Source organism: Dipodomys merriami, unplaced genomic scaffold (genome assembly GCF_024711535.1).
Source record: "Dipodomys merriami isolate MVZ:Mamm:240054 unplaced genomic scaffold, mDipMer1.0.p SCAF_1546, whole genome shotgun sequence".
NCBI lineage: Eukaryota > Metazoa > Chordata > Mammalia > Rodentia > Heteromyidae > Dipodomys > Dipodomys merriami.
Genome location: NW_027202878.1, coordinates 68,950 through 77,046, shown reverse-complemented (window position 1 = coordinate 77,046; position 8,097 = coordinate 68,950). Strand labels below are relative to the sequence as shown.

Here is an 8,097-nt window from a genome sequence, read left to right as displayed (position 1 = left end):
TATCCTCAGATTAGGCCTTCTGATGGTGTCTTCCAAGTGTTTATTAAATCTATCATATTTCTTGGATTTGTCCTGGATGGTTGTATGTTCTTTTTCTATATATCTACGCTGTCTTCAATGCCCGAAATTTGATCTTCTGCATGGTCTAACCTACTATTACGACTTTCTTTTTTTTTTCTTTTCACTCTAGTTGGTCGGTTTTTATGGCTTCACATTCTTTGTTGGAGCTTTGTTTTAGATCTTGTATGAACTTCTTTACTTCCTTAATTTGGTGTTGTGTTTAATCTCAAATCATTTAGTTGATTGATTATGGTTTCCTTGGACTCCCATTCCTTCTGTTGTGCTCTATTCTCTTTGTGGTCTCTTTGACTTCTTTCAGCTCTCTGTTTGTGGATTCCATGAATGCCTCTAGTAATCTTTGTCTATTCTCATCCCACTCTCTGAATTCTTGTATTATTCCTTTTTTAGCTTCCTCACTTTCATGCAATATCTGTAGTTCTCTTTGAGTGTTCTCATCCTGCTCACGCCATTCCTGATTTTCTCTTTGTCTGTTCTCAGCCATCTCACGCAATTCCTGTCTATCTCTTTGGCTGATCTCAGCCTGCTCACGCCATTCCTTTATTTCTCTTTGAGATTTATCAAGCTGCTCATGCAATTCCTGTATCAGTCTTTGAGTAGCTTCTTCATCCTCATGATATTCTTGTATAGATCTTTGCTTTGCATCCTCTCTCTCCCTGTCATGCTCACACAGAGTCCTTTGCAGATTTTCAATATTTCCATTTACCCTGTTTACCAGTAGTTTTTAGAGAGCTTTTTGGGATCTCTCCTCTGAATTATTCATTATCTGTCCTTTCCCCTGATTATCGTGAGTGGGAATTGAGATACACGGACTTGCCATTTTTGTTATGTTTTTCCAGCTTGATCTGCCCATTTGGGATGAGAGTAACACCAGTTTTGTTCTAGAACACTATCTTAAGGCAAGCATCAACCAAAGTCTTTAGTTTCACAGTCAAAAGTGTTCAACAGAAATATCTATTAAACCTCAAACTACTATGTATTAATGGGCTACCAACCACAAAGAATTTGGCAAACCAGAAATTATAATGTTTAGGGAGAGATGTGGGTAAAAATAGGAATAGAGGGATGTGGAAAGGTAGAAGGAGAGTTAACTAAGTCCTAATCTCAAAGCGGGAAATAGGTTGGATAACTGATATTAGAGAGAAAATAAAGGAGAAAGAAAAAAAGAGACAAGAAATGATAGAAAAACAAAAATTAAAATTAAAAAGTGAAACACTTTAAAATTATGCAAATTTAAAAATGCAATATTCAGAGAAGAACAGGAATAGGATAAGAGGAGAGGGATAGAAAGGAGACATGAAAAATTTAAAAATAAAAATGCTTAAAATATTATATAGATATAAAGAGGTTGTACTGCTATTAAGTAATTTAAGTCTAAGAGGTTTTGAATTGAGTAATAAATTTCTGCATTAAGTGTGTACACAATGTGGGGTAAGGTCTACTAATTGACTACGGGTATATTTGAGGTGCAGAACAGCAATTCAGTCACATAAAGAAGAATGAAAGAGAAGAAAAAGTCAAAAGAATGAGAAAGGAAGAAAAAAGGATCAAAAGGTGAGTAGAGATAAAAAAAAAAGAAAAAAAAGCAAACACACATATACCCCTAAAATAAACATATTAGAAGAAAAAGAAGTTAATAGAAAAAATTTAAGTTAAAAATTAAAAATTAAAAAAAATTAAAAAAATTTTAATAAAATTTATAAAAAAAGAGTTCTTTCCTTTTTATTGGGGGGGGGGGCGGGATGGGAAGATCCTGTTTCTCCCTTGTGTCCATAACAGTCTCTTGCTGGAGTCTCTGGTCTGCTTGTGGTGTTTGATTTTCCTGTTCTTGGCTGGTTTCATAAATCAGATTGTTTGTGCAGGCAGAAAAATGGTATGCTTTACACAGGATTTTCTGATCCTCCTCCCAGGCTAGTTCAATGGGAGGGAGATCTGCTTTGAGTATCACAAAAGAGGGAGATGGCTGTTTCCTCTAGTTTGGAGATGCTGCGATGAGTGTAGGTTCTGGGTAGAGTTGAGGCCTTTCAGTGAACAGTAGCTTTTCCCTGGGAGGCTAGCTTCTGAGACACTCAGAGAGCACAGCCTGGAGACATTCTCCAGATTTATGTTTACCGAATTTCAATTGATTGTCAGGGCTGCTAGTGGGAGAGGCAACCTCTGGCTCTGTTTACCCAGTGAAGAAAGACATTGATTTGGATGGTGGCCCAGGCTGGGTGATTTTCCTGGGTGAAGCTGAGCCTGGCAGGTCAGGTAAGCTTCCTGTGACCTGCTAAATGACTGTATTGTTTTCTTCCAAGGCCTGAGTTGGAGCTAGATGCTCAGCCAGGCATTTGTCAGTATCAAAGATGGAGATCTTCGGTAGTGGGTGGGGAGGGGTGGCCTTCCCTCCTCTGCTCCATGAGGAGGAGTGAGGATGTCAGCCTTCTACTAATGCCATAGTCTTGGTTCCTGGGTCATCTCTGTTCTGTGATCTACAGGATGAAGATGACTGCTTCTTGTCAGTTCTTGCTTGAGTTGAGGAGAATCTGCTCACCCGCTGCATCTGGCACGTTTGTCCTGGCCTCTCTGTGTTTCAGGTATGGTGGCTATGGATGCTGCAGCTCTCGCGGCAGCCGCAGTTGCTGGCAAGTGCTCAGATTTGTCTCCTTGCCTGGATTTTCCCTCTCTGACATAACTCTCTGAACTGTGATGGCACACTTGCTGTGATTCTCTGGCTTAGGACTGTTCACTGGAGCACTAAAACTGCTTTCTATGCAAGAGCTTGTTAGCCTCCAGGTTCTTTGCCGCCATCTTCCCGGAACCATAAATATAAATTTTAAATAACTAAATTCTTTTAAAATCCTCTCACTCGGTCACAGGTATGGATAGATAAGTGATATGGGCAGAATCACAATTATTCAGAAGGTTATAAATGGATGCTTACCTAGCTTTCTTTCAGCTGGGTCATAGAATAGACTCTCCTAATTGGAAAAAGTTAGCCTTCCCAGCCTTTCTGCATATAAACACTCCATCAACATTTTATTAAAGGATTATTGAAGACTAGCTATATGTTGATTAATAATGACTGAACATGACAGAAAGTTGAGGGAAAACCATCTACACTTCAGTGAGGTTCTGACTTGTGCTTCACAAAGTGTTATGAAAGCTCTCCAGGAGAAATCTAGCAGCTGCATTTCTAAAAAGTCCTTGAGTTGATACACTTTCTGATATTGTCTCACTGCAAGTACTTCTCTTTGGAGTTCCATATTATTCAATGATGTTGTATTAGCTCCTTGTTAAAATTTTCAGACTAGTCTTTTTGATGAAATTTGTTTTTCAAAATTGCTTTCCCAATTCCATCCACAAACTGCAGACAAAATTTATCTGAATAAAATTTGTATCTGTTGATAGTGCATATACTTTTATTTTTCATTACAAACATAGAATGTAGTAAAAATTCTCATAGCAATTTCACTGCACTAGCTTGTGGGCAGATTCTAACTTAAATAATATATTGTGTTCACGTAGAGATTTTGATTATCAAAAGTAATAAGCCTGTGGTCCTAAAACCAATACCTTACTGATATTGAGTGACAAATACAACTTCATATAAGTGTAGAAGTTTTCCTTGTATCTTTTTAATATATATTTTTGTTGTAAATATACTGTACAGAAGGGTTACAGTTACATAATGTAATGAGTACATTTCTTATTGAGCATTGTTACCCCCTCCTTTGTTGTTCCCCTACCATCCCTTCCCTTCACACCTCCCCACCTCCCTCCTTCACCTCCCACTCTGGTCGAGTGTCTTGTACATCTCATTGTTCCAATGGGTCAACCTGTATCCTTTCTTTATATCTTAAATAAAGAAATGCTGGCTTCATTTATGCTTATTCTGCTCGTGTAGACACACATAAAACCACTCTCCATGTCCAAAAGCACATAAATGAAACGCCATCATTTTTCTGTCAGTTGGTATAATTGTGTTCTACACATTTATTGACAGATTACAAATTATTCTCAAACTTTAAAACATTAAAAAGTACTTTCTTTTTTTCTTATTTTCTTGGCCAGCAAATCAGCAGGACCTCAGTCAGCATTTCTGTCATAGAACTTTTCATATAGGTTGGTTAAATGTATATGTAGAGTCCAGTTTTCTGAGGACTCACTCATCTGCTTAGGAATTCATGCTGGCTGTTGGAAAAAGCTCAAGTAAGAATGCCATTTAAAGCCTTATACTTTATTCTTTACCAGGGTTTTCTCCAGCTACTTTGGTTGTTTAGAGTGTTTACAAGAGCAAATATCCCATAGGGAGCAGGGAGACAACACATGACCTATACTTACTGAGACTTCCGAGTATTTTGCTGTCACTTGTACTGCATTTTGTAAGTCGAATCTCTCTAAACCTACCAGATTTAAGAGATAAGAGGAGTGGTAAAAAAAAACTCTTAGAGACAAATACATCTTCAATATATATTGTGCCAAGCATTCTGTCTAAGGCATATTCAGCAAGTAATGAAACTTGTATTGGCTGTAATTATGTGTCTTTCTCCATGTGTGCATGTATACATGTGTATATGTATGTGAGTATAGTAACATACATGTGTACATGTATAAGGAAATATACACACATATATGCATATGTAAATAAATATAGATATCTAAATATATGTGCATATATATATATATATATCAGTTGTTCAGTGATTTAATCTATAAATCCCAGCACATTGTCATTCTCACAAAGTGTACATGATAAATGGGCATCCTTTGTACTCACTTCCCCCAGTCCTTTGTTTTTATCCTTGGGAACATCTTTAGTCTACTTTCCATAGTATAGCTTTGTTTTCATTGCATGTACTTACTGATAATAAAAGAAAAAGTTGGTTTGTAAAAGAAAAAGAACTTTTTAAGACACAGGTCACTGTCTTTTATCCATCCCAATGATTGCTATGTGATAAAATTTATAATAGTAGTAAAATTGAAAAGGAATTAATAGATTTGTTGTTTTGCCATTTAAATGTTAGAGAATAATATCACATCACTGTTATAACTCTTAAAGAATGCAAGGGTAAGTGATGGTCGCTATCATGTTCACACAAAACCCCTGGATCCTGAATGATAATAGTAGACCAGCAGAAATTCTAAGTAGCAGACATGGAGCATATAAGTGAAAGAGAGGAAATGAGAGAGTGTGAGAGTGAGAGAGGAATATCATAATACTGAAAGTGCATAACAGATAAACAAGAGCTGTATGAGAATATTCATACTGCTATCTTTAGACTCTACTTGTACATTTGAAGATATTTGATGTATGACAACAAATCAACATGAAATATAAAGTTATTTTGAGAAAAATAAGAGTGACTCAGAAGAAATTATAAATGCAAAAACAATCTTCACAAAAACAAACACTCAGAGATATTTCATGACTTTGAAAAGGATGAAGTGGCTAAAGTTAGTATAAATTTAGAAGTATTAAAATTCACAAAAATATAAAAAGTATTCATATATTTCATAACATAACCCAAAGCAGAAATCAAATGTTGTTTAAATGATTTTTTAAAATATAGTCTCTCAGGTGCTGGGAAGGTGGATCAGTGGTAGAGTGTTGCTTTGCATTCATGAAGACCTTGGTTTCATTCCTCAGCACCACATAAGCAGAAAAAGATGGAAGTGGTACTGTGCCTCAGTGGTACTGCTAGCCTTGAGCTGAGGTACAGCACTCAGGCCCCAGAGTTCAAGCCCCATGACCACCAAAATCAAAAAAAATAAACAACAAAATGTCTCTCAAGTTTATGGCTTTAACTCAGTAATACCGCTGCTTCAGCCTAGGGCTAAGCATTCAGGTGTGGACATTTATCAACACTCCTGATTCAGACTCTACTTGATCATTTTTTAATAAATATTTTGTTTTTAATTTTCGTCTTTGTAAATTCACATGCACCTATAAAACCTGGATTGGCGATCCCAGTAAGCTTCTCAAAGTACCTCCTAATGATGACTTACCAAATGTTGTATTATATTACAACAAGGAAAACAATGCTACAAATAAAGAAAACCAATAATTAAATATTAATGATTAATAAAATAAAAAACAAAACAATTATCAGTATTTTCAGTATTTGAAGTGTAGAAATATTAGATTTTATTATTTTTTCAAATATCTGTACATTTAACACTGGCTAAGGTATTGATGTTCAACCAGAGTTTTATAGAATATGCATACTCTTAAAGTTTCCCACTAAGATGACTATTTATGGCTCATCTCATCATTTGTTTATGACTTACATCATCATTTTTTCCTCACTAACATATAAAGGAAGTTAGCCCTAATGTTTTAACAGAAACTGTGTAGTTAACATAGTCTTAACTCTTCAATCTACTTCTTTACACAAAGACTTTGCAACTTCTCATTAATAAGGTTTCTATAAACTCTGAAATGTAAGTATTTAGTAGTTAATATCTGCTACCATAAATCTTAAATACTTTATAGAAAAGTTTTATACTTCCCAAACAATCCAAATTTTGGCATATATAAGCAAAATCCCAAAATTAAACATATGTAAAACATTAAAACTTTTAACAAAACTTAACACTTGCTAGAGTGTTCATTATGACAGGTGCCTTTTATAGAATAATTGAATTCCTCTTCCTGCACATTTCTTTTTTTATTTTTTATTTTATTTTATTTATTTTAATTTAATTTAATTTTATTTGTGAACATACTGTACAGAGGAGTTACAATTACATGGGCAGGATAATGTGTACATTTCTTACCAAGCATTGCAGCCTCCTCCTTTGTTTACCCTTCACATCCCTTCCCAGCCTCCCCCCTCTCCCCCAATCCCAATCCTTCTCCTTCCCCCCCTTCCCCTCCCCCCCCGCACCTACGTTGTAAAGCTCATTTTGGACATGACAACTTGTACTTCTCATTGTTGCCACAGGTCCATCTGTATCCTTAAACAACTGGTTTTTCCCCATCTCCTCCACAAGTTATACTGAAATCAAATATAGTGAAAGCAGGGGGAAGGACATACAAAGCAACAAAGAGATAATCTTATAAATGCGTTAGAAACACATGCATGAAAGAAAAAAACATTAAAATACACATCTAAGGGTTCATTTTCCTGACATCACATTATCTGACCTTTTCCGCTTGACTCATACATATACTAGATATTACAAATAAGGGAAACCATGGGACCTATGTTTCTTTGGGCCTGGCTTACTTCACTTAATATAATTTTTTCCAAGTTTTTCCATTTCCTAACTAATGGGGCAATGTCCTACACATTTCTTGAACAACAAATATCTGGAATTATTTTGTTTTGACATGTCAGTCTTGATTTTATTCTTAAAAGTGTGCTTATGTAAGAAATATATGGTTCTAAAATTACACAACAATTCTTTTGAACTTACTAGTTTTGAACTTACTAGTTTAATAAAAACTTACTAGTTTAATAAAATCAATAAAAGTATACTTTATATATAAAAAAAGTTCTTTGCTCAATTCAGCATCACATACACTAATATTGGAATGATACAGAGAAGATTAGCATAGCCCCTGTGCAAGGATGACATGCAAATTCGTGGAATATTCCATATTTTTACAAAAACAGATGCTGGAAGGGATGTGGCCCCCAGGGAACAGCACTGCATTCTTGGTGGGAGTGTAAACTTGTTCAATTACTTTGGAAAGCATTATGGAGGTTCCTCAAAAGACTCTACATAAAGCTCCCCTATGACACAGCAATCCCACTTTTGGGGATTTACCCAAATGATCACAAACAAGACCATACTAAAACCAGCAGGACAACTATGTTTATTGCAGCATTATTTACCATAGCTAAGATATGGAACTAACCCAGATGCCCCCATTAGATGAATGGATCAAGAAAATGTGGTATATATACACAATGGAATTCTATGCCTCTATCAGAAAAAATGACATCTCCAAATTTGTTAGGAAATAGAAAGACTTGGAAAAAAATTTATTGAGTGAAGTAATCCAAGTCCAAAAAACATAAGTCCCATGGT

At 35.5% G+C, this 8,097-nt stretch overlaps 1 non-coding gene across 1 annotated transcript; it reads left to right on the top strand.

The window, feature by feature from the left end:
• Positions 1–7,562: 7,562 nt before the first annotated feature.
• LOC138827370 (U6 spliceosomal RNA) lies at positions 7,563–7,669 on the top strand. Its single transcript, XR_011372056.1, has one exon. It is a non-coding gene; the product is annotated as a U6 spliceosomal RNA (small nuclear RNA).
• The last annotated feature ends 428 nt before the right edge of the window (positions 7,670–8,097 follow it).